At 33.1% G+C, this 24,390-nt stretch overlaps 1 pseudogene; it reads right to left on the bottom strand.

Annotated features, from left to right (window-relative positions):
* Positions 1-24,390, bottom strand: part of LOC119041628 (tubulin alpha-1A chain-like) — a 178,464-nt pseudogene that overhangs the window by 140,849 nt on the left and 13,225 nt on the right.

The following is a 24,390-nucleotide window of genomic DNA, read 5'->3' as shown; positions in this document are numbered from 1 at the left end:
AAAACCCTTGTTTTAAGAGTTCATATTTGCTTCCTGAAACTCACTTTCCCCAGTTTTGCCATCCAGTGCAATACAGAATAAACAAGTCTCAAGGTTATGTCTTTTCTTTTTAATCACTCCTTAGTACATCTGAACACCATATTTTTTCAATTCTCTGTTCACTCTCCAGTTAGTTCACATCCACACTCTATGTGTGGCCTGACATGAGCCTCACACACCAAGACTACCGATGAACAATGGTTTGGGAACACAAGTATTTCTTAGCATATGGCAACATTAACCTGAATATATGAATTTTCATGCTAGTTTTTAAATCTGTCAAACACTTATTTAAGCTGCACATTAAATCTGTCTAATTTGGCTATCCAGAGACCAAGACCATCTGGTATGGTTGAAAATAAGGAAGATTATAGCGAAGGACTTTTTTTGCTTTTTAGGAATATTTTTTCTTAATCAATACAGGTATTATAAAAACAATTTTTCCTGAAGAATATAACTATGTAGAATTTTGTAGAAAAAGTCACCAACTTTTAAAGCTCCAAATTCTCTTGAGTTTTACATAAATACATCTAAAAATCACCTATTCATATATGGTACAATAACTAATATGGACCTATTTAACCCATAACACCTATATGGGTATTTTTCGTATTGTTTTTCCAAAAGAAGAAATACTCAGTAAAATGCTGACAAAAGTGGAATAGGGTCTGAATTGAAATCTGTACCATAGGCCCATTTTGATGACAAACACCACTCCCCAAATTTTTAGACTCCCAAATACTATCACTTCTTTAGTCTCTTAACCAAGTTTCCAGATTCCAAAACTGCCTTTCTAAATGAAACTACTAGTGTTTAAGAGTTTTAAATGATAAAATATCAGCACATGAGAAAAACAGGTTGAGACATACCATTTTTGTTTACATTCTAAATAGGTCACCAAAACAGACAGGTCATACACTGTGAATTCATGTTTGTGCCATGTTTACATTTTGATAACCATAGCCATGTTTGAACTAAAATATCCATAATTACTAATGTTTTCTGGATATCAAATGTGAATTTCACACTCTCAGAAGAGCTCAGCTTTTTGATAAATTAGATGTAATGATTTGGGGTACAAAAGAGTAAACTCATACTGATCTTAGATTTTGCTTTGAGCAAATTTTGAGCAGTACACATATATTTCAGTATTTATTCTTGCTCTTGTTTAAAAACCTTTTAGTGACTTCTCTAGCATTAGAATGCTTCTCACACTATGGAAAGGTACCCATAGGGATGGTATGTCAGTTTGGCAGAGGAAGCTACAAGGTAAACAAAATGGATATTCTCATATGCTCAAGCTTAGTAAAGCATCTTAAAAAACTTTACGTATTTTTTTACAGCAAAATATAAAACAAATTCTACAATTCATGGTATTTTTATATTTTTAAAACATATTTTATTGATTATGCCATTACAATGGTCCCATTTCCCCCCTTTAATTTCCCTCTACCCTGTACACCCCCTCCTCCCCATTCCCCTCTTTAGTTCATGTCCATGTGTCACAAGTTCTTTAGCTTCTACATTTCCATTATTCTTGCCCTCCCCCTATCTATCTTGCCCTACCTACCATCTCTATTTTTTCTATGTATCTTCCCCCCACTTCTCCTCCACCCACTCCCCTGTTGTTAACCCTCCATGTAATCTCCATTTCCATGTTTCCACTCCTGATCTATTGTCTACTTAGTTTGCTTTTAGGTGTGGTTGTTAATAACTGAGTTTTCTGTCCTTTCACTGTTCATATTTTTTTATCTTCTTTTTCTAAGTCCCTTTAACATTTTATATAAGGGCTTGGTGATAATGAACTCCTTTAACTTGACCTTATCTGGGAAGCACTTCATCTGCCCTTCCATTCTAAATGATAGCTTTGCTGGATAGAGTAACCTTGAATGTAGGTCCTTGCCTTTCATGACTTTGAGTACTTCTTTCCAGCCACTTCTTGCCTGCAGGGTTTATTTTGAGAAATCAGTTGACAGTCTTACGGGCACTCTTTTGTAGGTAACTGTCTTGTTTTCTCTTGCTGCTTTTAAGATTCTCTCCTTATCTCTAATCTTGGGTAATGTAATTATGATGTGCCTTGGTGTGTTCCTCCTTAGGTCCAACTTCTTTGGGACTCTCTGAGCTTCCTGGACTTCCTGGAAGTCTATTCCCTTTGCCAGATGGGGGAAGTTCTCCTTTACTATATTCGAGTAAGTTTTCCACTTGTTCTTCCTCTTTCCCTTCTGGTACCCCTACAATTCAGATGTTGGAATGTTTAAAGATGTCCTGGAGGTTCCTAAGCCTTTCATTTTTTTAAATTCTTGCTTCATTCTTTTCTGTTTGGTCATTTTTATCCTTCTGGTCTACTCCATTGATTTTAGTCCGTTTTCTTTCCATCACTATTGGTTCCCTGTGCAATTTTTGCTTCATTTCAATTAGTGTAGCCTTTAAGTTTTCATCTAATTTGTGACTAAAATCAACCAGTTCTGTAAGCATCCTAATCACCAGTGTTTTGAACTGTGCATTGGGTAGGATGGCTATCTCCTGTTCACTTAGAAGTATTGGCTCTGGGGCTTTGAGCTGTTCTTCTGCTTGAGCCATATTTTGGTCTGTTTGCACCTGTTATGTATGAGGCGAAAGCTTAGGTGCTCACCAGGGCAGGTCAGCCCAGTTAGTAGGTGGTGACTGGGGGTGGGCTCAGTGAGGGAGCTATGGCATTTTCTTCTGCTCTCAGATTTCGGTCCCCTCTGCTGCTTCCCACAAGCAAATTGGGCCCTTCTGGTGTTGGTTCCTGGGTCGGTGGGCTTGTTTGCTCTAAGACCCTGTGGGTCTCCCAAATGAACTCCTGTGGGGCTAGGAGCCTCTCCCAGCACCTCAGCCCCTGAAAGTTTTTCCAATTGGTGTTTTTAGGCTGTATTTCCCATTGCTGGGGTCCTGGGTTGTGTGGTCTGTCTCACTGACTGGTTTTAAATGTGTCTGGTTTCTCTGCACACAAATGTGTCCACAGTCAGCCAGCTGCCTTATGAGCCTTACTGGGTTTTCGTCCCACGCTGCCTGGGTTGCCAATCACAGCCTCCTCCTGCTGAAACCCCTTCTCTGCTGACTCTGCCCCTCTTACCGGGTCTGATGAATGGTTCGCTGTTGTTGGACTTCGGTACTGTTTACTTTTCTGTTTGGTTGTGTTTTTGTTTCTAAATCTTTGTTGATTTTGAATTTGGTTGTGCAAGGAGGTACAGTGTTTCCACCTATGCCTCCATCTTGGCTGGAAGTCTATATTTTTATATTTTAGATAAATGTAAAGAAAAATTTCTTAGCCAAAGCAAATTCTGTATCTCTTCTCCACAGGGAGTTGCCCCTGCTAGTCCCTGGCATAATTATACATTGAATTAAGAAAAAAATGCTGATCCAACCTATCAGGGATGTCTAACCTGCATCCCGCATTTGGCTCAGGATGGCTAGGAATACAGTCCAACACAAAACCGTAAACTTACTTAAAACACTATGAGATTTTTTTTTTATTGTGATTATGTGTCACAGTGTATTTAATGCATGGCCCAAAACAACTCTTATACTGTGGCAGAGAGACACCAAAAAGCTAAACACCCCTGAGAGGGAATAATTTAAGCCTAACAGTAGTTAGGCCACTGGGTATAAAACTTTAAATAGAATTCTTTTGCTTTTTTCAAGGTTTCTATGTCTATGTATTACTTTTATACTGGGGAAAAATTAAAATAAACTTTTTAAAAAGAAAAAAATCCTTAAATTTTAGATCTAAAACTAAGATTCACTGTGCTACTAAATATAACTATAAATCAGATTTTATTTACATATTTATAATTTCAAAGTTAAAATATTTATCTACTACTCCCTTTCTTATATATACTTAAGGTATGTAGGGGAAAGGTTGTGGGAGTGGAAGAGAAAGGAAATGACAGCAAAACCTGTCCAATTCAAGAATTCCTTTTTAATACTCCTTTTAACATTCCTTTATTTTAGAGAACAGAGAGTAGACTGCTCCCCTGAAGCATATTTTTAAATAATTTTATTTTTTTAATTTTTAAAAAGATTTTATGTATTTATCTTTTAGAGGGGAAGGGAAGGAGAGAGGGAGAGAAATACCAATGTATGATTGCCTCTCGAGCATCCCCTACCAGGAACTGGCCTGCAACCCAGGCATGTGCCCTGACTGGGAATCGAACCATGATCCTTTAGTCTGCAGGCCCATGCTCAATGATTTTATTTTTGAAATATCTACCGTTTGAAATTATCTCTTCAGTTCTTCCCATGGTAGTTAATCCTTCATTATCACTTCCAGTTCCTGAACCAAGCAGGATTTCCATTTACATATTTCCAAAGAGGATGATTATATAGTGGTAAGGCTGTATCAAATAATTGTTTTCACCAATATTTTTCAAGATGTCTCACTCTGCTTTTCAAAAAAAACCTTTTCATTCACAAAAATCATACATGCTTATTAACAGTACACCCCCCTTCACTATAGTGAGATTTATCTCACACACATAGTAAACCAACAATAATAATTTAGCAAATGTATTCTTTTAAGTACTCTGTTTATACTATTTGGTAACTTCACTCAATCATGAACAACTTTCTAGCTAATTAAATTTAATTACATTAATTAGAATACCTTACAGTACTCCATTTAACATGTTATTTAATCTGCCTTTTGCTAGAGACTTAAAAACTCTTCATATCTTTTAATATTATAAACACTATAATAAACACATGGACTACTTCTTAGAGTATATTTTTAAATTGCTTTTACAATATCAAACAATTAAAATAGATAACTCTGTATTCTTTTAATGTGCTAAAATGTGTTATGGCCAGTTCACACTCTATGATACAGTTTTTTATGTAATAGAAAAAAACAACTGCCTCACTAGTTAGCATAAAATATTTGAACTTTGGGGTGATATTTGGGCTGTCTTTTTTTTAAGTTCTGGATGTCTTAGTACACATGATTTTTCTTCATTTTGTTTCTTTTTCAAAAATATTTCTTTATTTTTAGACAGAGGGGAAGAAAGAGAGGAACAGAAATACCAATGTGTGGTTGCCTCTCACACACCCCCACCTGAGGACCCAGCCTACACACTAGGCATGTGCCCTGACTGGGAAATGAATCAGTGACTCTGGTTCGCAGGCCAGTGCTCAGTCCACTGAGCCACACCAACCAGGGCTTCATTTTGTTTCTTCAACTTAAAATTTTTCTTCCTATTGCTAACACATTTTAAAGGTTAATATGTATGAATAAATGAGATACAATTAATTATAGGAGTGTAATGTTTCTCAGGAGAACAAGTAGAACATAGTATGAACAATTTATATTCCAATTTTTAACCTTGAGATATAAATTGTTCATACTATGGAAAGGAGGTATCATGCCCACCTGTTACAAAGTCAAGAAACAGCATACACTAGAGGTTTGGCCTGATTTTTCAAAACGTACAGACATTAGTTGGGGGAGAACTGTGATGGCATAAATAAAGGCAGGGAGATAGAAAAACAGATACATCAGGACTAGTTCACTTGAAAAAAAAAAGGGAAAACTTTAGAAAAGAAGGTTGGGGCAAGATCATGAGGCACAACCTAAGGAATTTGAATTTTATCAAATAAAAAACAGTATTTTAGGAAGGTTAAATTAGTGGGATATTCTGTAGCAGAGAAAGCAATTACAGGCAAAGAATTCTTTAACTAACAGCTCTGGCTGGTGTAGCTCAGTGGATTGAGTGCAAGTCTGCTAGCCAAGGGGTTGCCAGTTCAATTCCCAGTTGGTTCACGTGCCTGGATTGCAGGCCAGGTTCCCAGTGAGGGATGCAATCACACATTGATGCTTCTCTTCCTCTCTTTCTCCCTCCCTTCCCTTCTCTCTAAAAATAAATAAAATCTAAAAACAAACAAACAAAAAAAGAATTCCTTAACTAAGATGATACAGAATAAAGAATCAAAAATGAAAAACTTTGCTTTTAAAATCAGATATCAGATTTTAAAGAATGATAATGCATTAACAACTTAAAGTCAAGATGTATTTTTCATACAGTTCTTAAGAAATGATGTACTTAAACTTTCTCAACATGTTTCTCAACATACCAAACAACAAATACTCTACCTTCAATGCTTTAGGCTGTAGTGGTATTTTAAAATGTTCACATGGAAACTTCTGTTCATATGCATGAGTCCAGAAAAAAAGAGTTTCAGTGGTACTATATAAACTTATATCCTTAAAAAGGTTACTTCTATAAAAATAAGCATTCTCAAATATTATAAAATGATAATAAATGGAAGGACGCAAACTCTGGGGTGAATAAATATTTCTACCACTTTCTAAAGATATTCTTTCATAGAATAATCTGCCCTGACTGGTGAAGCTCAGGGGATTGAGTGCTGGGTTTCGAACGGAAAGGTCACCTGTTTAATTCCCAGTCAGGGCACATGCCTAGGTTGTGGGCTGGATGGCATGTGAGAGGCAAATGATCGATGTACCTCCCACATCCATGTTTCTCTCCCTCTTGTTCTCTCCCCCTTCCCTCTCTCTAAAAATAAGTAAATAAAATCTCTGTCGATTCCCAGTCAGGGCACATGCCTGGGTTGCAGACCAGTTCCCGGCAGGGGACGCATGAGAGGCAACCACACATTGATGTTTCTCTCCCACTCTTTCTCCTTCCCTTCCCCTCTCTCGAAAAATAAAGAAAATATTTTTTAAAAAGTCTCTGAAAAACATCCATGCTAGTGGTTAAGTTATAAAACAAAGATATAAGGAGTACCTTTAATAACAACTTAATTTGAGGATCATTAATGTAAAAGTAGCTTAAAATTTTTTCCCTCAGCACAATTTCTCAAAATTTAACTCTATACCATAAGATAAACATAAACAATGATAAAATTATTCAGGCAGTTTATATTTTTCCATATACAAAAGTCCAATCATAAGAAAACAATAATTATCCGATTATTCAAAATCCCGATAAACTGAGGAGACTTGTGCTTATCTAAGTGTATTACTCATTAAGATTTTGCATAAGTTGCATTAGAAATAGACCAAAAGAGAAATTATGTTGAACTTAATTTCAGTATATTTATGGCAAAAAAAAAAAAAAGCCCAGCAACTATCTTGTCACCTTGTACAGTAATTTTAACAGAAATAGTTTATTTATTTTGCCAAGATTTTCTTCATTGCATATGTCCCCCCAAAAAGAGAAATCTATGAGATATGTAGATATCTCTTGTTTATAGATAAACGAAGTAAGAACATAAACTTTGAAATTTTCTGGTAGAGAAGTTAATTCTGCACTAAAGGGGCTCAATTTATTAGCAATAAAACAGAAAGTGTTTTATTATTGTAAACTGTAAAATTTGCTAAGAGGTAAGAAAAACAAGTTTTAGCTGGAAATGTAGTGATGATGGTTTATTATTTCTTCTCCCAGATATGCAAGTAGTATTTCTAAATACTTACTAGTACCAAATCTATCTCAAACCTTTAGGACATTATTTTTTCTCTCTTTTGTTAATACTCAATGAGAAACAACACTTAGAATAAAATTTTTTCCATGAATAAGGGATAGTAATATCCACCTGCAAAAGAAAAAGAAATTGAATTAGAATGTCAACTTCTAAATAAACACATCAATTTTGAGATCATAGTTTATAAAAATATAATCTTGCTAATCCAATTATGACCTGGGCTTGTACTGCTAATGATACTTAAGTGGCTTAAAACACTTATAATTCTATAGCAACTAAAGAATATATAAATAAAGAAAATCTTTACTGTTAAATATGAAATTTAGCCTATGGCCAACTTTTCAAATCTACTGTAACATATCAACATGTGTGATCTTTAGAGATTTGGATTTGAATATAGGATACAAAGAGAATTGTTGAATAAAATATCTCACTGTCTCTTAGACACTTACTTGCCTGTAGTCTTCTAGGTTATTGTCAACTCAAACTATATTCAAATAACAGATTTAAGATGCTCGATACTGGAATTATTTAACACCAATGTAAACAGAAACCTGGATAAAAAAGATGAGAATTTTTCCTCAAGATGGAAAAAATGAAAACAATATATAGCCATATATAACTATTTTTTCCTTGCAAAATAAATAGCCAATAAGGTCAATATTTTATTTTACTATTTGTTCTATTTTGAAATTACATAAAGATGGAAGTATATTAACTTTACATATAAAACTTTAGTCCTGTTGAGTTACCTAATGTGTTTCATCAGGTATTGATAGGCCTCTTTTTTAATAAAAGACTGTAAGAAACTGCATACTGTTACAATAAATTTAAATGCAATATTGTTTTACTCTCCCAGTATTTCAATTTTTCTTTAATCTATTCTCAGAATTGAGACAAGAAAGTTTTCTTTTAGCTATAATAGCCCCCAATGGTCCTTCTTCACACCTGAAACATACAGATATAAAGATTTACCTAGCAAATGTAAAATCCAAGTTTTCCTGTCATTTAGAAGGCAGAGTAGACTGATTTTAATTCCCAAAAATTTGACTTCAAATACATTTAGAAAAACAAAAACAAAGTAAAAAACAGTACCTAATTCCTGGGTTGTTCTGGAAAATATTGGAGAAGCTATTAATATGTTATTCATTCATTAACTACCTTATTTTTCAGAGTATAAGACACACTGCCCCCCATTTGGGAGGAATAATGGTTGTTAATGCTAGAGTTGAGTTCTGTTTACATTTACATTGGTGAAATGCTATGTTATTAAATATTTTACCACATTTTTTCTTTCAAAAAATTTTTTACTTATTTTCCTCCTCTAAACCCTAGGTGTGTCTTATAGTCCAAAAAAAAAAAAAACCCACAAAACAAAACAAAACAGTATTTCTAAGCATCTATGTGTTAGACCCCAGAATACTTTTAGTGAAACCACAAACTATCATATATTTGTCAAACTATCATATATTTGTCATAAAATGATTGAGATGAAATAAAGGAATCAATGTAAGAGCTTAAGGAATGATTTCTAAAAGCACTAAGCAAATATTTCCATGTAAAAGCTGGTATTTAATTCTAACAATATGGTATACTGCTTTATTATTTTGGAAAAAATGTGAGACTGTTCTAAAAAATGAGAGCTTTGTCTTACATATTTTCTTCCCCTTCAAATTATAATTTAAACATAAGATCCTTGAATACAATTCTTTAAATTATATCTGATATACTTTAAGGGTTTCTAAAATTGACGATTATAACTGGAGATGATTCCTTAAGAACTGCTTTTATTTTGTAGATTTTTCTGCTTGCTTATACAGAAAAGAGTAAATATTCCTGGCAGGAAATAAGACCAGAAAAATATGGTACACTACACAAACACACTTGTCTTACCCTGAACATCATTTTTTAATAGAATTACTTAACACCAACAAATAAGAAATCAAAGATAAACATTTTCATTTATTTTTGACTGTGCTTGTATCTATGAAATTAATAACTGCAGTAATTTTTGGCCATACTCTGAAGTTAAGGTTATAAAAAAGCAAACAAGGCCTTTATGTTTTCAACTTACAAAAAATAATCTTTGGCTAAGATTTATTTAAATTTTAATAAAAACAAGAAAAACATGAAAGCATCAAGTTAGAAGACTAAGATACTAATTTGTCACATGTAGTAAATTACTTAATTTGAGCTTCTGTTTCCTGAGTTACCCAAGGTACAGGTTGATCATCTATTAAGAATTTTCCTACCTTTAAATTAGATTAAGTGTATTTTGAGACACAGGATTTCAGAAAAACTTTTAAAAGACTTTATTTACTTATTTTTTAGAGAGGGGAAGGGAGGAAGAAAGGGAGAGAAACATCAATGTGTGTTTACCTCTCCAGTGCCCCCTACTGGGGACTGGGCCTACAACCCAGGCATGTGCTCTGACTCGGAATCCATCCAACTGGTGGGGAGTTCAATCCACTAAGCCACACCAGCTAGAGTGGGATTTCAGGAATTTAATTCACATGTTTCAGTACTTTACCCCTTACCTTATAAAAAATATTTAGTAACATTATTAAAGTTCTATCATATATATATATAGATAGATATAGATAGATATATATATATAGTATATCCAATTAGATACAGTATATTGGATTGGATATGTGTATACATCTCTCTCTCTCTCTATATATATATATATATATAAATAAATTTTTATAGAGGGACAGAAACATCAATGTGTGGTTGCTTCTGGCATGACCCCTATGGAGGATGAAACCCAGGCATGTGTCCCAGCCCAGGAATGGAACCAGTGACCCCCTGATTCGCAGGCCAACACTCAATCCACTGAGCCACACCAGCTGGGGTCCAAAATATATATTTTATAATGTACATTTTAACTGTGAGATAATGCAAATATCTTTACAATAATTTCATTTTACTAGAGAAACAAAGGGAACATGAATATATCTGTTAATCATGACTAAAAATCTAATTATTGAGTATATACATTGAGTATAAAGGTACACTAAAATAAACTTGATGTGTAAGCTCTTTCAATAAACTCTTAATGGCATTCAACAATTATTAAATTGCAATTATGCTACTTTTTAAAAGACTGTATTTATTTATAGAGAGAGGGGAAGGGAGGGAGAAAGGGAGAAGAAATACAAAATGTGTGGTTGCTTTTCATGTACCTCCCACTGGGGACCTGGCCCGCAGCCCAGGCATGTGCCCTGACCAGGAATCAAACCAGTGACCCTTTGGTTCTCAGGCTGGCATTCAGTCCACTGAGCCACACCAGCTGGGGTGCAATTATACTATTTTAATATACACAATACATCTGAACAGTGAGTACTTGTTTTTATAGAATCATACTAAAGAAGGTTATCAATAATAATGAAAATACATTACCAATAAAACAGAAAGTACATTAGTAACATTAATACATATTAAAATGACTGCAGAAGATGGCCAACCTTACTTCAGCAGCACAGTTAATACTGGAGATAATTTTAGAATCTTAACGCCAATATTTACGTGCTGCTAAGGCACTGTTGACATCACTTTCACACAAGCTATGAATGAAAAGATGTACATTTTCTTTAGAAGATCAGACCCTTGTATTTTTGAGGCAGCACAATATGGCCTGCACCTTTTCAAAACCCACAAACCATTATGTGCTGCTACTTTACTCCAAGGTTTTAGTTTTATAAACACATTATCACCTAAAGATACAAAAATTTTTCTTTTAGAAAAATAAAGTAGATAAATCCATTAAAAACAACCCATCTTTAAAGACTCTAACAATGACATAGTATGCACAATTAGTTGTTTCTTAGAAGTTTTTAAGTAACCTAATAATTTATTTCCACATCAAAAATTTAAGAAAAGCCTATGTGTCAAGCACATTGCTACAGGTTAAGAACTCAAAAATACATAATATGAGGAAAAGAAAAGCATTTTTTCCTGTGTCAACTTAGTAAGTCAATACAGCTAAATATTTCATCAAACTTCTGAATGTATTAAATATATTATTTTTCCTATTATAAAAAGAAAATTCATAAAATTTGATCTTTACCTTGGTAAGGTAATAAATTACAAACAGTATTTTATTCCTTAAAGTACAGCTTTCAAAAGACATCTTCATTAGGTAAGACTTTATGCCAAGGGAAAAATTTAAAAAAGGACACACAACAGCTCAGTTTCAATAAACTTAAGCTAGCAGAATGAAAATACATTCTCTAAAGAAGTAACATAAAATATTTTAATACTAAATAAAGTAAAAATATACGAAAGACCTCAAATACAGCAATTTTCTCAGATAATACGTTTAAAAACACAAAATATTTTACCCTGAACATTTATTTCTCTATTAGAATATTCAGTCAAAATTGGATATCACTTTATATATGAAGTAATTCTGCTGTCTCCACTCTTCACTAGGCAAAGAAATATACTCCTCAACAGTTGCCACTTATTCAGCTTTGGGAATGAAATTACTTCTCTCTACAAGATACCAGAAAACTGCCACCACTTGGTATTAAGTCTTGACAACATCTTTTGCCCCAGTTTTCTCACCATTAAAATGGCTATGCTAAAGCTAAAATACTTCTATTATAGAATAAGGTGATGTGCAATGAAATTTGTCCCTTCTAATATCTAATTGTTTATAAAAAGCACAACTGTCATATTGTCTATATTAATTTTCTTGCGAATATGTTCTCTATTACTAAAATATATGTTGCTAATCTTCTATCTGAGTAACATGTATTTCACATATTACTTTTCTGCAAAATTTTCAATGTGTAGCCAAAATAAGTTTACAATAATATGAAAATACTTAATACTTACTTGTATTTATCAGTTACATTAAGACTGTCCTTGCTATCTTCTCCCCTCAAACCTACTTTCCAGACAAAAACAACACCCAATTTTCAGACAAAAAAGGAAGCACTTTCAGATACACAAAATTTATATATATACATTTTCATTTAACAAATACTTCATTGAACACCTACTATGTGCCAGGCACTATCCCAGTTGTTACACTAATGTATCAAACAAATTCCCTTCCCACCGAAAATTTAAAATAATTTAAGACAAAAAAATTATGAAACAAATAACTGTTCAAGATTACATATCATTCCTTTGATCCGATACAGTAGATGTACACATTAAATAATTATTTCAATATCAAGAACAAATCAATTGGGTCATTTCACCTGAGGTACAATTGTACCTCCTTGCAATCTTTCCCAATTTTGCTAAGTCTATAGATTTTAAACTAAGCCAAGTATACTAGAAAGAAATAAGTGTGAATAGAGCAAAATACAGAGTCAGTTTTTAAAATCTATAAAAAAGAATTTCATAGTAAACAATGTGATTATTCTTCTTAAAATTGTAGTTAAATATACCTAACATAAATGTCACCATTTTAAAATGTAGTTCTATGTCAGGGGTGTCAAACTCATTTTCACCAGGGGCCATATCAGCCTGGTGGTTGCATTCAAAGGGCTGAATGTAATTTCAACTCCTTAACAGTTAAGGAGCAGTTACATTTATACAGTCCTAAAATTATTTCAGCCCTTTGAAGGCAACCGGGAGGCTTATGTGGTCCCCGATGAAAATGAATTTGACACTTCTGTTCTATGTCATGAAGATCATTCAGATTGTTGCGCAACCAACACCACACTGTCTCCAGAACCTTTTCATCCACACCAATGGAAACTATACCCATTAAATACTAACTACTCATTGCTCCAGCCCAACCTCTGAAAACAATCCTTCCTGTCTATATTTGTCTATTCTCGGCACCTCATATAAATGGAATTATGTAGTTATTTATCCTTTTCATTAGCTTATTTCACCTGGCATAACTTTCTCAAGGTTCATCCATATTGATGCATGTATCAGACTCTACTTTTTATGGCTGAGTAGTATTTAATTGTGCATGTGTACTACAAATTGTTTATCCATTTATCTGGACATTTAGAATGTTTTGATCTTCTGATTATGATTAATGCTGCTATGAACAGGGTATACAAATCTAAGTACTGCTTTTAATTATTCTGGGTATATACCCAAAGGCAACATCAATGTTCCATACATTAATTCTATTTTTAATTTTTGAGGAATTGCCATACTGTCTTCCACAGTAGCTATACCATTTTACACTTCATTAGCAGCACACAAGGGTTCCCATTTCTTCACATCATTGCCAACACCTACTTTCTCTTCATTTCTTGATAATAGCCATCTTAATGGGTGTGAAGTGGTACTTCACTGTGGTTTTGATTTTCCTATCTCAAATGATTAGTGTATTAAGCATCTTATTCTTGTGTTTATTGACTACTTGTATAACTGTTTTGGAGAAATGTATATTCAAGTTTTTTGCTTATTTTTTAACGGTTATTTTTTGTTATGGAGTTATACAGTTCTTTATATATTCTGCACATTAATCCCTTACATATCTAATTTGCAAATATTTTCTCCCATTCTACTGGCTACTTTTTCATTCTGTTGATAGTGTCCTTTTATACACAGTGTTAAACTTTGATGAAATTCACCTTACCTTTTTGTTGCCATTGTTGCCTGTGTTTTTGGTCATATCTAAGAAATCATTGCCAAATCTAATGTCATAAACCTTTCCCCTATGTTTCCTTTTAAGAGTTTTATACTTTTAGTTCGTATGCTTAGGTATTTGATCCATTTTAAGTTAATTTTCATTATGGTATAAGTGTTTGACTTCTTTTTCATTCTTTTGCATGTGGATGAATCTAGTTTTCCCAACATCACTTGTTGGAAAGACTCATTTTCTCAATGAATGGTCCTGGCACACTTGTCAAAAGTCATCTGAACATACATACAAGGTTTATTTCTTGGTCTGTTCCATTGGCTTATATATCTGTGTTTATAATAATACCATACTGTTTGATTAGCATGGCTTTGTATTGTTTTGAAATCAGGAAGTGTGAGATCTTCAACATTGTTCTTTCTCAGGATTGTGTTAGCTATCTAATGTCCCATGGGACTCTGTACAAATTTTAGGATGGATTTTCTATTTCCACAAAAAAATATCACTGGGATTTTGACGAGGATTTCATTGAATCTGTACAGCACTTTGCCTAATACTGTCATCTTAACAATATTAATACCATTTATTTGTCCAATATTTCCATTTATTTGTTTTAACTTTTTAACAGTTTTTTAGTTTACAGTATATAAGTCTTTTACCATCTTGGTTAGTTTTATTGATAAACATTTTATTCTTTTTTTAGATTTTATTTATTTATTTATTTATTTATTTATTTATTTATTTATTTAATCTTTAGAGGGGAAGGAGAGAGGGAGAGAAACATCAATGTACGATTGCCTTTTGGGCGTCCCCTGCTGGGAAATGGCCTGCAACCCAGGCATGTGCTCTGACTGGGAATCGAACCTTGATCCTCTGGTTCCCAGGCCTGTGCTCAATCCACTGAGCTACACCAGCCAGGGCTATTTTATTCTTTTTCATGCTACTACAAATGAAATTGTTTCCTAATTTCTTTTTTGAATTGTTATGTTAGTTCATAGAAATGCAACTAATTTTTGAGTGTTGATTCTGTATCCTGCAACTTTGCTGAATTTGCTTCTTAGCTGTAAGTTGCATGTGTGTAATCAAGGGTAAGATCCTGTCATCTGAACAAATAATTTTACTTTATAAATTTTTTATACCTAAAATTGGTTCAATATCTGCAACATCAGTCCATTCATTTTCTCATTCTTCTAGAAAAATATCAGATAGGTGTGTCTCTTATCTCCCTTCAAATTTCCAGTATTTTCCCTTTGATTCTTACTTTCACTTAGAAAACAGAAGCTATCAGAGGATTTCTGACAATTTCTACTACATCTATCTCTACCTATATCTGTGCCCATACAACTCTTCCTTCTCTATATTATGGATAAACAATCACTGTTAATAAGACTAATCCCTTCCCTTTTATACTAAATACTACTCTCTCTTGCTTACTGAAGAATACTCCTCCAGCACTCTCCCCTCCATCTGTAACTATCGATACTCTTTACTGAATCATTCCTATTGACAAATGTTATAATTTCTCTAATCTTAATTTTATCTCTTAAAGATTGTTACTTTCTGTGACAATATATATTGTAATTTTATCACCGATGTTTTAGTAAACAACCTCAGGGGAAGTTTTTTCCATTTTTTAATTTCTATTTTAACTATCTGAGATAATTAAAAACAACCACTTTCTATTTGAAAGCCTGATAAATTTAAACTAGTAGAAAAATTTATTTTGATATGAAAATTCTTGATTTTCATAAAATATAGAAATCCTTGGTTTAAATTATAAATGAATTGAAAGATTCCAATGGAGCAAACCCAGCCAGATAGAGAAGGCACATCTCTCTTTACATGGTATAAAAATATTTCTACTACTTTGTTTAGATGTAACCTTTATGTGTCACTACATTACTTTAGATTTTTCAAATATCTTAATTTCACTTTTTTTAATCTGGCATCAACACGGTTTGTAGTAATAGTTACTTTCTTCAAGTATGCTTCAAATTCAGCACATAAAATTCTAAGGAGCTGGCTATATATACCCACTGGGCTACAGAATGACTATCCTTGATCAGAAGAGTGGGATACTACATAAGTCATGATATACAGGACGGGGCAAAAGGTTTACAGAGAGTTTATTCTCGTATTATTTAATAATTATTATATTATTTTCCATACAAACAACTGTAAACCTACTTTTGCCCCACCCTGTACTATATCTAAAAAACACTTTAAATTAGCCATTTTTTAATATCTTTAAGCAAAGGCTTAATTATGGGGCTAAAACAAACACCATAAATTCAATAAACATGGTAATTTTTTCATTACCCTACTAAGAAACTTTGAAAGTTTTATGAAATTTCCAATACATAAAATTCACAGGCAACAGATTAAAATGTGTTTTTTACTTGTCTTTTGGATACAAGTGATTGAATAAAAAAAAGATTATATAAACTACAGAAGATACATTTAAAATTCAGTGTTGAGATGAGGTATGCAATGAAATAATATGCAGATATAATCCAAAAAGTCTGTCTTATAATAAAAAACTAGTTTTCAAGTAAATATAAAGTACTATTTCTATACTCCCTTGTTTTTTTTTTGATGGAGAAATTAATGAACAAAGGATTACTTAGAAACTGTGTGAAGTGGATTTCAATTTAGACAATTTATCCCAGAAAAGTCAGAAGATATATATATACATATCCCCCCAAAATGTGTTATCATTTTAATAGATTCTTTAACAATAGTTTCTGTATATGCAAAGTTAAACTGCTTAGAAGATAAACATTCATATTTCTGTGGTCTTGAATTTTTTATTTTACTCCCTAGGTATGAATAAGTTACAAGTATACCATGTCAACCAAGAAATATAATGCAAAAGGTTCATAAGGACATAAATCAATATGCTATTTATCTTAACATTTTTAGTTTTTTTGAGCTCAAATTATGGTTACTTGTCCATTTATAATAACTTCTGAATATAAATAATTATTCTCAGTATTGAGTACTGTGCTGAGCAGGTATTTGATTATTTTTACCTATCCTCCATTCAGTCTGGACTATGTGGTAATGAATCCTGGTATGGCCCTGGCCATTTCTCCACTCCTATATCTTAGTCCACTGGAAATATTATACTGCTCCCATACCTTAAGTCTCTGCTTCTAAGTTTGCTGAGTGGAAGAAAAGCCACCTTTGCTAACTAGATATGGATAGAGCCTTAATGGCTAGGTATAGAACCAAATGAGCAGAACTATTAAAAAATCAGAAAAAAAATTGGTTATTGTCTTTTACCTTTATACAACAGTCTTACTTTAAAGTCCAGTGGTTTATGTTCTGGCCAGTGGGCTCTTAATTATCTCTACTGGCTTTTGATATATAAATTTGTCATTCTTATGATCTTCTCAGGAAAAGGTAGTATTGAAAGGTAAGACAAATAAATGGCCTGCTTAAGAAGTCAACTTAAACATGAATCTGAGTAAATGAGAATCTTTAAATACTCTAATTTAGTTTTCCTTCCATATCAGACAACAGATTTAACAAAAAATTTAAGTAAAAAAATATACATTTTATATAAATTAATGGTTTTCCCACCTCACCCACTTGTAATTGATTTGCAATTCTGACTTTGTTTCCATTACATTTTTTAGGCTAATTTTTAAAATCTTTCATGGCTCTAATTTCAGTTCATCTAGCTTACATAAAGCATTATTGCACTGACCAAAAATATTAAAAATTCAAAGCATGTCTCCTAAGTTCTAAAATCACCCTGAGTACAATAGAATTCACTGGTCGGTTTCTGTATTTCTAATTTTAGCAATATAAGCCACAGAAATAATTTATTGAGGAAGCAATGACACAAAACACTATATTAGTAGTGAGAAGACCCATGATGGAATCCTGATCTTGGGTGTTATTTCGTTACATGAGTGTCAGTTTCCTCTTTGTAAAATATAATAGGTCTACTAATGTCTACCTCATAGTCCCATTAAGATCGTACAAGCTTAAATTTTTATGGAACAGCTAGCAGAGAGTAAGTATTCAATAAATGCCAGCTGAATCTCAATTTATAGAATTTGAAACACATTTCTGACAAAGTTAGGATTTCAGTGGGTTGTAATTCAACATGAACAAACTGTTGACAAAGATGAAGTTTGTGAAATCAGGCATTAATATAAGTGTCTTATTCATAAGAGAGGCACTATATTTTGTAGTTCAAACCATATTGAGTATATTGGGTTCAGTTTTCCAGACAATATTCTAAAAGAAATACTGAAAAAACATAGCAGATCCAAAGTGGAATATCTAAGCTACTAATGGCCAGAATTCATACTATGAGATGAGAATCAGTGGAAGGACATGTTTGGCAAAAAAAGGATAAAAATCTATTTTTAGACCTGGCCAGTGGCTGTTGGTTGGAGGGTTTTCCATGCACCAAAAGGTTACGGGTTTGATCCCTGGTGCAGGCACATATTGGAGGCAAACGATGGAAGTTTCTTTTTCTCTTCCTCCCTATCCCTCTCTCTCTAAAATCAACAAACATATCCTCTAGTGAGGATAAAAAAAGATATAAAATACCTTTAGAAAGTAGTATCTGGGACAAAAAGATAAAATTATATACAAAACTGAAATACACTGAAAAAATATGAGAATTTTATTTTCCATCAATTGTTACTGAAAAATATAATTTATAACATTAAGGAAAAAGTTTATTATGGTTCTAATTCTAATATTCTGAGTGCTAAAATAAAATGAATGCAGATCATTTAAAAATTTACTTTTAAAAAAATTCAATGTATTTTACTAAGCTATTTTATTAAGGATCTGGAGGACAAACTGGCAATTTTAAGTTCTGACTCTAGAGCAGCAAATACTAGGGGCATAAAGAAGCAACTTGAAAAGGCAAACTAAGAAAAACAAAAGTGAAAATTTTTTCTTTTTTTATAAAATTTTTATTGTTAGTCTATTACAGTTGTCTTATTTTTTCCCCCTTTGTCCTCCTCTACCCAGCCCAGCCCCTGCTCCTGCAGTCAATCCCCACACTATTGTCCATGGGTCATTCATACATGTTCCCTGAAACTAAAAACAAAAAAAGAACTATAACGAATCTACCGGATATAACAAGAAGAGTGAAACTGACACTCTAGGCAAAAAGGGTGATTGCTGACATCTGGACACATTTTTATTTCAATTCTGGATTCAGTTTATTCCTGTTTTTACATGGAGATAACTTTGAAAACTCAAATATTTCAGACAAATTAGTGACAAAAGGCAAGACTACATTGAATAATTTATTGATGCCACTTACTGTATTTATGCTTAGAACTTGAAATCTGTTTTACACCAGAATTCATTACATTTGTTTGTTTTCTGACTTATATCAAGACCTATGCTATTAAATTTTGCCTTGTTTTCATTTTCCTAAGAAAATACCCAAGGTAACTTCATAAATAAAAAAATTCTGTTATTCTTTTTTGAATCATCACTCCTAAACTGGGAAGTTGTTCAAATTGAGAAAACAATAAATCCACCCCCTTTCTATTATTTTGTTGAAACACAGCCTTGCCTTAAACATGAAAGCTCAGATTTAACCTAACCATTCTGTTAAACACATACATATCAAGTATGTAAAACTCTGAGGCCAGGAACACCTGGTATTTGTTTAAACATTGTCAAATTCTCAAAAATAGCAGTTATTTGAACAGTGACCAAAAAATGGCTGTATTATATTTTAAACTTTTCCTCTTTTCATAAACTATAGAACAATATACAGCCAAGGAGCCAAGATTTAGTATATTTACTAATTAGTATCCATTCACCATATCAGTTAAGTTTGCAATTCCTTCTTTCCACCAAATGCTGATAGTACCTAGCACCCTTAAATTTTTGTGCTTTGGATTGTAACACACTCTTTACTACTAGTGCCAAAAGAGCAATTTGCTTTTTCTTTTTTGGCACACATCTTTCTCCCAGCAACATTCATATCATTAATACTATTCAAGATAATTAAAATATCCCTGTGAGTGGCACAGGAAGATAATTACTTGCACAAGAGTAAAGTTCCATGACAAATAAATTTTTAAAAATTTCAGCTATATCTAGTGATGTATAGCAAATAATTACATTTTAATTGAAAATAACAGATTTTTATATTATTTTTCATATCAATTACTTACTACCCTACTGATTATAGTGTTATTTTATTTGCAGTACTTTCAGTCACTCCTACATTTATACCACTTATAATTCAAAAACTGACAATATTTTCTAGAATGATATGATTACATGCCATTGCTATTCTACTGCTGACTTAATAGTATCTGTAAAAACTTATCTTGATAACCAGTCTGAGAAAAATAATTTCTGTCATTTCCTTTTACCAGCCCAGCTCTTGAGAACAGACAAACTTAATGTCTCCTAAATTGTAAAGTACTTTGTTCTGTCATTTTTGTTTACAGGACTACTAATACTGATAGCAATAAATGATGAACTTTCTGCTTTATCTTCTCTTTCTTAGTTATAAATTCAATGCCTTAAAATATTTGTTGTTGTAGATTAAAGATAGAAGCAATGAAGCAATGACCTTAACTACTTGCAATCAACTAAATATGTTATTTTATTTAGCATAAAATGATATAGTTATTTTATATTCACATAACAGAATTATATGACTTGTCTATGTACCCAAAAAATGCAATGTAAAAAAACTGAAACATAGCTCAAAAGGGGGGGAGGAAATGACGATTTTTAAATGTTTTGTTAAGCAATGTAAGTTTAAGAACTTTAAATTTAAAAAAATGTTTCATCTCTTTACTTGATTTGTGAAAATGAACCCCCCAAACTGCCATTATTTAATTTTGAGAGCATCAAATAGTATATGAAACACCAACGCTTCACAACTTCTAGAACATCTACATTTTCTAAGTAAATAACATTAGAAGAGGGCACACACATACAATCATACAGAATCACTGACTACTGTCACTATGTCCTATTTTTGCATCTTAAAGGGAACTCCAGGCATTATTACCTAAGACAACAGAAAGCATTCCAACTACAAAACATTGCAAATTACCTGTTTAAAAGATACCTGAGAGTATCCAAGAAAGGCTGTTTGCTTAGAAATTTATAAAGGAAACGAAATGAGGTTAAGAATGTGATGTTATGTTAGAAGTTAAATGATACCTTTTTTTTTTAATGGACTGCCCTCTAGTCTATAGTAAGAGCACAATACTAATTGAAAAGACTTCTTTTTCTAAGACTTAACATTGAAGAAAAGTTGAGCTGGCTTCCAAGGGATCAATTAAGAAACCCAAGCATTGATTACATAGAATTCTTTGGGGATTTGCAAATGTTTCCATTTTAGATTTCCATCGACAAAATTAGAAAAAGAAGTGACCTATGACATTTGGCTACTATTCTTCAAACTGGCTTATTATTCAAAGTTTTCAATATTTATTTCAACCCTAATAACTACTTACTCAGTTTACTGGCTAATCACCTGTAATCACAAGGTCACTCTGCAACACATACACATTATTTACTGGGTCACTAGTGCAATGGTATGAGGTAATGTAAGAAAAGCATCTGAAGTACTATTAAACAGGGCCATCCCTCTAACACCAAGTTTCTTTTATTTAGAGATGTAGAATTAGCTCAAGAAATAGATGGAAATGAATCATTTTGATACAGGGTCTCAAATATTTTTAGGGAATTAAGTACCTTGTGTGTTTACCATGACCTACCTGGATTTGAGAATTTTTGAGGGGGATAATATTAATTTCAACTAACCTGTTAAATATTTTCCTTAGAATTTACTAATTCCTCAAAAGTTAAATAAATCAGGGTAAAATTATTTCATATTCTAAGAGGTGTGCATGTGTATATATAAAAAGAATTAACAGGGATTGGGCCCCTTGCCAGGGTCCAGCCTCGGCACCCGGCAGGGTCCAGGGGTCCGGAAGGTGGGTAAGGCGTGGGCGATGGATAACAGATGACATCGTGCCTCAAAGGACAGTAAAGCTCTGTTCTGTTTATTGCAAGTACAAGCAGGTTTTTATATTTTCATTTTAGGTAGTGATTAACATTTGCAGTATAGCATGATCAATTAAGCAGAAAAAAATCAATACAAAGGTAACCAGGAAAAATATGAAAGTTCCCATACATTCAGTTATAATAAACAAAGATTATTTTGACCAGGAGAGCTATCAATCAGACAATTAGAAATAGCTGTATGTACAGAATTTGAATGTATTAATTATATATTAAAGTTTCTCATAATTTCTCATGGGGCAAAAGGATATGCTAGATTGAGTAGAGGTAATAGGAAATTTATTATAAGGCCTTTGTGATGTCTAACTTAGCTATCTATCCTTTTCTGTCTAAAATGTTTCTCTGTGTACTATAAACTCTGACTCTCTAGTAACTGTTTCTACGTATTTAGTTTGTAATAGTTAACCAGCCTTTTTAAAAAAAATTTCTTTGCCTGTCTAATTGATATATATTCTTATTCAAGGGAAAGGAAGGGCTGTTACTCCAACAACTTTTAGACATTTAGGAGTTATTTCATTAGAGGGAATTTTTCCATCTTTTCAGGCAGTTCCGTGGGAAATACTAAAGTTTTCCCCTGAATTGTCCGTTCGTTCCTCTTGGGTGACTTTCACAGGAATTAGTAAGTACAGTTCAATGTCTATATTCAGTAGCAAGAGTAAAATAATTAAAATAAAACAGCCAATTGTTAACCCATTTTGGATGCCATGTTCTCCTCCGGGGAAACGAATTCCTTGAACTCAAATCCTCCATGCCCAGACCATGTCAGACAACATAGTTGGAAGAGGACGTGGCACTCCCTGTTTTTCCCAACTCCTGAAGCTTAACAGCTAAATTTTAAGTACTCACAAAGAAGTCTGAATTGTAACCTAGTGAAATGTAAAAAAGAAAAAAAAATTAATGAAAAAACAATTTAAGTGGAAAGGATACTTCCAATTTATAAAACCATACCATCAATGAGACTGAATAATGATGATAATAAGAAAAGACTGTTACTTATTTGTAAATTCCTTTGGAGGAAAAAGGGCTTAAAATTCTTATTCTCAGATTTAGAGATGCTGAGGCCTGGCTGTAAAATACTTTCCCAAATAGGAAACTTACCTATGATATGGCATTATTTTTGCCAATTCAATTGCTCTAAATTGAATTAAATAAATACCAAACTTCAACGTGTAGAGAGGGTAAGGAGAAGTCAGAAAGTTAACATTCTAGGATGGTAAAAAGAAAATCAGAAATAAGGCCAAAAAATGACATTAAACAGTAACTTTTTATAGCTATGGTAGGGGGACTGTGAGTTAATACTTACAAGGTAAAAAACGGCTATTTCATTATGCTCTTCATTTTATCGTTATTAAACCTAGGAAAAAGATAAAAGAGAAGACTTTAAATTAAAAAAAATTTATTTATCTTTAGAAGGAAAGGGAAGGGAAGGAGAGAGGGAGAGAAATATCAATGTATGGTTGCCTCTCGTGCGTCCCCTGCTGGGAACTGGCCCCTGCTGGGAACCAGCCTGCAACCCAGGTACGTGCCCTGACACGGAATCAAACTGCGATCTTTTGGTCCATAGGCCCGAGCTCAATCCACTGAGCTACACCAGCCAGGGCTAAATTTTTTTTCATATTACATAAGTTAGAAAATTTTCAACTGAGGATGACATTTTTTCAAAAAAAAAAAAAAAAAAAAAGGAAAACATTATCTCTCTTACCTTTAAAAACAAAAATACTTAAAAATATCCTAGAAACCTAAGTTGGTTAAAAGATTTGAGTTCTGTGGGATGTATCATGAGGGCTGTCCAGAAAGTATCCAGCCATGTACTACAGAAAAACAGAGACATTTATGGGAGAAAATACAAGATATAAGAAACAATATCTGTAGGACAGTGACACCTCAGACCCCTTCAGAGTAGGTATTTTGGGACCTCACACAGTTTCCCAATCACCATCAGCTGTCCTGTCTTATTTTCCTGAATTTCACTGACAGTTTGAAATCTCTTGAATTTTAGTTTTGGGAAAAGCCAGACATTGCAAGATGCCAAATCTGGGCTGTAGCAAGGCTGTCTGTCACCTGAGTGATTTGATGTTTCACCAAAAACTCTGCTGGAGAGGATGCATGAGTGTGGGCCCATTGTCTTGACGGAGCTGCCAATCACTAGCTGTCCATACCTGCAGCCTTCTGAATCACTGAATAGTTTCCCTAGAGGAATGTTCAAGCTTAATAAAAAAATTTGATGCAAATTCACTGCTCTACTTACTCATTTTGAATGTGAAGCCACACAGTACCCG

The sequence above is a fragment of the Artibeus jamaicensis genome, unplaced genomic scaffold, assembly GCF_021234435.1.
Source record: "Artibeus jamaicensis isolate MK-2021 breed Jamaican fruit bat unplaced genomic scaffold, CSHL_Jam_final contig_410, whole genome shotgun sequence".
In the NCBI taxonomy this organism is placed as follows: Eukaryota; Metazoa; Chordata; class Mammalia; order Chiroptera; family Phyllostomidae; genus Artibeus; species Artibeus jamaicensis.
The sequence above is the reverse complement of the archived record's forward strand: the minus strand, read 5'-3'. Positions and strand labels throughout refer to the sequence as shown.